We start from the raw sequence: 9,098 nt of genomic DNA, 5'->3' as shown, positions 1-9,098 counted from the left end.
TCAAAAAAATCATTAGAACACATCATTCAAACTTTCGGACGTTTTAGAACACATTGAAAATATCGTCCGGAAATACGAGTACAGACGGCGATTCTACAGTTATCCGCGCGACACGTAAACATCAGATACCTTACGATGAAAGAGTAATGGAACGGAGAAAAATTCCCTCCGGCGCCGGGATTTGAACCCGGGTTTTCAGCTCTACGTGCTGATGCTTTATCCACTAAGCCACACCGGATACAACTCCGACGCCGGTTAGAATCGTCTCAGATTAAGCTCCAACTCTTGGGTTCCCTCTAGTGGCCGCCCTCTGCACTACGTCATAGATGTCTATGAACGCAGGACCGAAGTCCACACATGTGCTGAGGTGCACTCGATATGAGTGACTAGTGGGCCGGGATCCGACGGAATAAGCGCCGTCTTAAATCACGAAGTGATTTACGCATATCATATATATTATTTTAATGTACCGAAGTACATATGATATTTCCATGCAGATATTCTGCGTTCATAGACATCTATGACGTAGTGCAGAGGGCGGCCACTAGAGGGAACCCAAGAGTTGGAGCTTAATCTGAGACGATTCTAACCGGCGTCGGAGTTGTATCCGGTGTGGCTTAGTGGATAAAGCATCAGCACGTAGAGCTGAAAACCCGGGTTCAAATCCCGGCGCCGGAGAGAATTTTTCTCCGTTCCATTACTCTTTCATCGTATGATGAAAATATCATATGTACTTCGGTACATTAAAATAATATATATGATATGCGTAAATCACTTCGTGATTTAAGACGGCGCTTATTCCGTCGGATCCCGGCCCACTAGTCACTCATATCGAGTGCACCTCAGCACATGTGTGGACTTCGGTCCTGCGTTCATAGACATCTATGACGTAGTGCAGAGGGCGGCCACTAGAGGGAACCCAAGAGTTGGAGCTTAATCTGAGACGATTCTAACCGGCGTCGGAGTTGTATCCGGTGTGGCTTAGTGGATAAAGCATCAGCATGTAGAGCTGAAAACCCGGGTTCAAATCCCGGCGCCGGAGAGAATTTTTCTCCGTTCCATTACTCTTTCATCGTATGATGACGCAGAATATCTGCATGGAAATATCATATGTACTTCGGTACATTAAAATAATATATATCAGATACCTTGTTAAAAAGGTAGTCTACATCCTGAAGCAACGGTAACTAGAACAAATTGTGGGTAGATATCAAACATACTGTAAACATAACAACATTAACCTGTATTTGAAAATCATAAGCTACAAAATTAAATTGTATTCGGTAGGACCACAAGAAGAAAGAGAACATTAATAGCTAATGTTGAGAAGTCATCATGTTCATAGCTGAGAACATCAATATTGCTTCCACTTTCATCTTGGAGTACTTGGAGTACTTGGAGTACTTTGATTCACAGGACTTCTTCGCTAGGCCAAGAGTTGAGCACGGGCAAACCGAGGTCCTCCCGCCGACCACCTGTACAGCAGTACCCGCGGTCCTCGTGAACTTTTGCTTCAGAGTTCGAGCTCGAGGCAATGAACTCTAGCCCAACGGACACCGAGACCGCTAGCCCGCGGAGCCCAAGCAGACCTGCCTGCGAACCGCAGCGATTCCTTCACAGTTCGCTTCTTTACATGATGCATAATATTTCTGTAGCATAAATAATCTTATTCATTTGGGGATAGTACCTCAAGTTTCAAACAATAGTCCCATACCTGGGTTGGGTGAAAAGAATTTTAGTACATCACGTTATTGTTTTACATCGAAGCTCCATAGTATAAGAATTATTTCATACTTCATAAAATTTTCCTTTATTAATTGTAAAATATTTTTCATTTGTTTAGTAAGACAACATTGATTTTGTCATTAACAAAGAGATTGCAATACCGCATATTTTATTTCAAGATACAAAGTTACACAACATGAATTATGGTACAAATTGCACAATTAAATTATTAAATCGTATCCACATATCAGACCTAAATAAGAAAATTTCGTATTTCAAGCGTATGATATATTCATATATGTCCGTACGTTTGTATAATTTGTATTCGATACATTCCATTCGGTGAAATCGCACAGAAAGAAATTCGCCTTGTTTAAATTGTTAGCCAACTTACTTATAAATGGCTTTCACAGAAACCGGCCTTACATAAGCCACCATCGGTCCCTATCCTGAGGTAAATTAATCCAGTCCGTAGCATCATATCCCACCTCTCTCAAATACATTTTAATATTACCCTCCCATCTATGTGTCGGCTTATCCAAAGCGTAGAGCGCTGAAATACACAACACAGTATGTCGAAATGATATTGTTACGTTTTCATGGTTACCAATTACCTTTACGGTTATGGACATCTATTTCAATCGATGCATTTAATATCGTGCTAATTGTGACTTGATTAGTGGGTAACAAAGCGCGTGAAATATGAGCAGGATCAATCTACATCTGTAACAAATATCTAAAAGTAACGCTGTGACGTAGGTATTGCCTACAATGTGATCCGTAATCAAGTCTTCAGATAATTCAAGCAAGACATGGCATGGATCCTCAGTCTGCAGCCTCACGTTTAGTGATCAATGAAACTTTTCATCAGAAAGATCAGTTGCATCCTTTTTATTAAATAATCTAAGGTTAGAAGTTTAATTGGCATTAAATTAACAAAGGCTATATGCTATTATGTATATTACTTCCAGCACAATATGATTAATAACGTGGCAATAATTATATAACTTATGAGATACTAAAATTCGGAAGGGGTATTTAGTAAAACTTTACTTTCAGTGTATTTAAAAAATACAGCAAGGGACAAAAAATATAAATTCTTCCTACAATGTGATATGTAATCAATCCTTCGCTTACTTCAAGCAAAACATGGCATGAATCCTCAGTCTACAGCCTAATATGCAGTAGGCCTATAGTGATCATCGAAACATTTATATACTGGTATCTAATATTGGAAGTTAATTCACATTAAATTAATAAGGTTTTATTCTATGCACATTATTTCCATGTAGACCTACTTATGTTTTCAGCAAAATATGGTTAATAACGTGGCAATTCTTATCAAACATATGCGATAATTAAATTATTTTCTGTGTAAATATTTCAAAATGCTTTGATTTTCAGAACAGTAGGGAACAATAGGCCTAACGTACAATCTCTTACTACAATGTGATTTGTAAAGAAGAAACACGTTAATTCAAGACAGATGTGATATGAATCCTCAGTCTACAGTATAACGTGTAGTGATCATCAAAACGTTTCATCAGGATCGCTTTTAATTTATATTGTAAGCAGTCCTATATCTAAGATTAGAAGTTTCATTCATATTGAATGTGAATGAATGTATATTTGTCTTCAAGCAATGTACTTTTTGGTGAGGCGGCACTTCACATTATTAGTATACAGTGCCGACTCACCGTTTTACACGCCTCACGTACAAGTCATTTAGGAAATTACTTATTTTTAATTTATTACTGCAATTCTTTCACTAGTCTTTTCTTGTCTGTCATCAATTCTTCCACAAGTTTACTCCTAACCCATTATTATACCAAAAATACTATAACTCCCTCCTGTATGACACATTTCCCCTCACTCAACATCTCTAATTAGTCTATTTGCACTTTTCACTACTCACTTTTCCACATTGCTACTTTTTAGGTCTTAGTTTTCTTTTCTCACAATTTATTTCCCCTCCACACCATTTCCTTAAGTCATGCTGTTTTTTCACCTTGTTTTTCCCTCTTCCTTCATCACTACTCCTTGAACTATCTCCTACTTGCGTTACTCCACTTCTCGTCAGCCTCGATGTTTCATTCATATTACATTATAAGGTTTTATTTCATGTATACTATTTGCGTGTAGGCCCTACGTTTCTTTCCAGCATAATATGATTAATAACGTGACAATCTTGTAGAACCTATGCGATATATAATTTCGGAAGAAGCATTTAGTACATAATTTTTCGGTATGATTATTTCAAAATACTTTGATTTTCAGTACAGTAAGATACAATCTCTTCTTACAATATGATTTGTAATGAAGTCTCCGGTTACTTGCAGAAGGACATGGCATGAATCCTCAGTCTGCAGCCTAATATATAAGTTAGTGATAATGGAAACGTGTTATTAGAAAGACAAGTTCTGTTTTTTAATATGTTTTCTATATTTAAGATTGGAATTTGATTTCGGATTAAATTGTGATGTTTTTTTTTTTCCTATGAATATTAGCAATTCTTCAGAACTTGTGCGATAATTTAATTCGAAACGTGTATGAAGTACAAGTTTATTTTCAGTGTATGTATTTTAAAAAACTTTGATTTTCAGTACAGAAAGGAACAATAACGTAGAATCTCTTGTTACAATATGATTTGTAAAGGAACATCGCGTTAATTCAAGAAAGATATGTCATGAATCCTCAATCTATAGCCTAACATATAAGTTTAGTGGTTATCGAAACGTATCATCAAAAAGACCAGTGCTATGTTGGAATTCGAAGTATAATTCGTATTACATTATAAAGTTTTATTCCATGCATATTATTTGCGGGTACTTTTATTTCCAGCGCAATATTTTTAATAACGTGGCATTCTTGTAGAACATATGCGAAATTTAATTTCGGAAGGAGCGTTTAGTAGGTATTTTTTCAGTGTGATTATTTCAAAATACTTTGATTTTGAGTCCAGTAAGATACAATAACTTAGAAACTTCACTGCAATGTGATTTGTAATGAAGTCTGGCGTTAACTATAGACATAGCATGAATTCTCAATCTGCAACCTAAGGTATAGTGATCATCGAAGCGTTTCTTAAGAAAAGCCAGTTCTATCCTGGGATTATAAGTTTAATTGGTATTACATTATAAGATTTTATTTTATGCATATTATTTGCGTGTACTTTTGTTTGCAGCATTATATTATTCATAACGTGGCAATTCTTATTTAAATTCCGAAGGAGTATTTAGTACATTTTAGTTGTTCTTTGCAAAACGTGTTATGTCCACTGATAATATTTTGTTGCTTTTTGCAACATATTGTTCCTTATTATCTTCTCTATCGATAAAACTACAAATAAAGCGACTAAACGTGTTCTGTCCATGGTAGAAAACGATTGAAGAAGTTAGGTGCATATGCAAGGAATGTTTTGTCCTCCTACTCTACAGTTACATAATGTATTAATTCCTCAAATATGCAAAATGTGTTTTGTTCAATCATAAATCCTCTGCTACCACTATTATATCTGCAACCAAAGTAATTACTCTCCAATAAATGATTTCTTTGTGTATAATTCATGCTATTTCTTCTTTGTTGTGGTACCATGTTATTTTAATGATTTGAAGAGAATTTTAAAAATAATGTTGTAATGTTTTCAGCATTGAAGAACAGCTATGTACTGATTATTGTTAAAAGGAAAAGTGCTTTTGTAGATACGATTGAAGTTTTAATTGTTGCCATTTAATACAGTGAATTGATAGTAATCATGAATGAGGAAAATAGAGTGGCAACCTCAGACAACAAAGTAACATCTGCTGCTCCCGACAGAGCTCGAAAAAAGACGAGAAATGAACAATCCTTGAAAGGAAACAAGGCGCAACGAATGAGTTTAGCTATGTTCAGTTACTGCCTACTGTATTCAAATATTAGTATAAATAATTTATTTTATGCTCTATGATAACTTGCTTAGTTTATTATCGTTTCTATAATGCAAGTAATTTTACAATATTACTTTATATTGTTTCAGATACACTGCAAACGTTTCCCAAGACCCCCAAATTGTCAGCATCCACAAATTCAAAATTCAGATGCTTTGAATTTGCATTACAGGATGTGAGATTAATCAACCAGAAGTTCTTCCAGGAGCCAGATCTACATGCAAAATGAAATGGTTCTGAGGTATGTGACGGTGCTATCACCAAAACGCAAACGATCTGGCAAGAATTCTTTCAGCAAGTCTGTATCAGTAAAATGTTACCGAGTAAATATGAAGAGAGGATAATGTTCACTCAGGTATGTACAGAGCGGTCTATGACATTCTCTACAACACTCGGCAGCAAGTGAGCCCGGCACGGTGTCAGCGCTTGTCATTCCCGGTGAACGGGGTCCGCCACAGTCGCACGTTAGAGTCTTTCTTTCTCTGTCCCTGCTTTCTCTCTCTTTGACTGCCTTCAAGGACATAGCACATGGCCACATTGCAACAGATAGCTGCTCTTCAGTTGTCTATAAGTTCTGTTGACGTTTGTATTGATGTACCTATGTCTTAGATGAAGATTGAAGATTGTGGCTTAATAACTGTGGCATGTAAACTTTTGTGATGCCATACTCAGCCACAATCTTTATTCTTCATCTAAGACGTACGTACATCAATCCAAACGTCAACAGAGCTCATAGACGACAGAAGAGCAGCTATCTGTTGCAATGTGTCCTTGAAGGCAGGGAAAGAGAGAGAAAGCAGGGACAGAGAGAGAAAGACTGTAGCGTGCGACTGTGGCGGACCCCGTTCACCGGGAATGACAAGCGCTGACGCTGGGCCCGCTTGCCGCCGAGTGCCGTAGAGAATGTCACAGACCGCTCTGTAGAAATAATTCTGTTCCTAGAAGCACTTCAAATAGGAAGGTCTCGTCTTCAAAATTTATGTAACAAATTTCTCAAGCAAGGTGTTTGGTCAAAAAAACAAGAGGTGGCATTTTTCGAAATAACAAATTTGCTCATAAGAGACAATCAGTTAAAATATTAATTGAGAAATAACCATCTCAGAGTCACTACTGCAGATCAAAAAATGTAAACCAGCCATTTAAGTATTTCAGCTATGTGGGTTGAGTACAAGAAAGCTCATGACTAGGAGCTTCATGTAAATTATGAATACTTTCGAAGTATATTTGTTAATGAGTACAACATAAGCTTTGCAAGTCCTGCAACTGATTGTTGTTCAACATGTTTACGAATGAAGGAGAAAATTAAAAACTGTGCAAATCCTGCAACAAAAGATGATTTTCGATTACACCTTAAACTATATGAAAAGCGAACTGATGTATTTTTCTTCTACTTAAGTCTAATGAAGAAGGACATCTTACTTTGAGCTACGACTGCCAAACAAATTAGAATTAGTAGAATCTATTCCCATGATATCAACCTCAACACTAAGTGCAAATTATATAAAACATTAATAAGACCAGTCTTGCTGTATGGATCTGAAACCTGGGCAGTTGGCAGTGCCGACAATTGTAGGCTGAGTATATTTGAGAGAAAGGTTCTGAGGACGATATACGGACCAGTAAATGATGAGGGCAGTTGGATGAAAAGATATAACTATGAATTATACCAACCTTTTAAAGCAACAGATGTTTGCAGAGAAATTAAAGCTAGGAGAGTCAGGTGGCTGGACCATATCTGTAGGAAGGATGAAAATGATCCTTGCAAGAAATTAACTCTCACTATACCTTTTGGAACCAGAAAAGTAGGGAGACCTCAGCTAAGATGGCTGGATGAAGTGGAGAAGGATATAATAGCAGCAGGTGTTAGAGGATGGAAAATAAAGGTGTTAGATCAAAGGACATGGAAAAGCATCGTTGGGGCGGTCAAGGCTGGAACCCGGCTGTAGAACAAAAGAAAAGGAAGAATCTATTCCCCGTAGAATTGATAGTTTAATTAAAAGTAAAATGTTGCCCTATAAAATACTGAAATTCCCTCTCTAAAGAGTGTATGTAAAAATAACGTGAATATTTAAAATAAGTGTTCTTCTTTCCTCAATAAATTTTTATTACATTTATTTACTTTTCCTTCTCAGCATAAATCAGTTTAAAATTCTCTTGATATATATTTTTAGCATAGAATGAATACTTCTCTATGTAGATGGGTTCTGTTAAATTGTTGTGCGTTTATCAATATGTTTCATGATATGAAGCCAGTTGTGTAGACCAATTTACAGACAGTCATCCACGGTGCGCCATAGAAGACTGATATTCACTACACCCACTTTGAGAAGAGGTTGTGGGAGATTTGTAGGATACCTCAGAGGAACAGGAGCTTCCGGAGAATACCTGTGTTAATGGATGCGTGCTTATGACGGAGATCGAACCTGGGTTCACGGGATTGAGTCCAGCGCTATAGCCACTGGACCATCGTGATGGTTTTGTATAATATGTATAAATATTGTGTGTGTGCGTATATATATATATATATATATATATATATATATATATATATATATATATAAGTGCTCTGCCCATGGGCAGTCTTTCATTGCAAACCCAGCATTTTCCAATCTTTCCTCTTTTCTGCCTTCCTCTTAGTTTCCTCATACTATCCACATATCTTAATGTCGTCTATCATCTGGTATCTTCTTCTGCCCCCAACTTTTCTCCCGTTCACCATTCCTTTCAGTGCATCCTTCAGTAGGCAGTTTCTTTTCAGCCAGTGACCCAACCAATTCCTAAATATAATAATAAATTATTTGCAAATAAAATATAAATATTTTGTGTCTATTTATGGAATTATCCGATTTACATCTTGAACACATTGCAATATTTGGTTTTCCCCGTTTGTTATAATTCTTACAACTTTATATGCAGCATTCAGAAGCCACCAGACTCAGGATCCTGATTTATGAAGGGAGAGTAAATGTAAGTGAAGGAAAAATGGAGGTAGTGCTCAAATGATATTAATAGAAATAAAACTACTTTTGTATATTCACTAATACAATTCTTTTTTGTTTTATTTTGTTTCTTTTGTTTCAGGCCCCGCTCATATCCTGTGCCTCATCGTGGCGAGCGGGTGAAACAAAGAATGATGCATGATGCCAGTTTTATTAATGGCTGAAAGTATTTTTCCAATTTTCCGTGACTTGCCTTATTTGGGACACACGATATTTTAATTAATTCATGTTTAGGCCTAAAACAAATTTCTAAGATGTCACTTACATAAAATTTCTTAGTAAAACGTTACCTACCAACACAATAAAAACTGTAAAATGGAAAGGTTAATGCGTCCTTCTTTGGCTAAACAGGATAACTACAAGTAGTGGTACATACATAAGGCCAGGTCATGGACGCTGTTGATCGGAGACTCATTAAAGTAAGTTAGAGATTACAAATTGACTTATT

At 36.5% G+C, this 9,098-nt stretch overlaps 1 non-coding gene across 1 annotated transcript; it reads left to right on the top strand.

The window, feature by feature from the left end:
- Positions 1-970: 970 nt before the first annotated feature.
- On the top strand, positions 971-1,042 carry TRNAY-GUA (transfer RNA tyrosine (anticodon GUA)). Its single transcript has one exon. It is a non-coding gene; the product is annotated as a tRNA-Tyr (tRNA).
- Positions 1,043-9,098: the final 8,056 nt, after the last annotated feature.

This window comes from Periplaneta americana, chromosome 15 (genome assembly GCF_040183065.1).
Source record: "Periplaneta americana isolate PAMFEO1 chromosome 15, P.americana_PAMFEO1_priV1, whole genome shotgun sequence".
NCBI classification, from domain to species: Eukaryota; Metazoa; Arthropoda; class Insecta; order Blattodea; family Blattidae; genus Periplaneta; species Periplaneta americana.
Note: the sequence above shows the minus strand (reverse complement) of the source record. Positions and strands in the feature narration are given on the sequence as shown.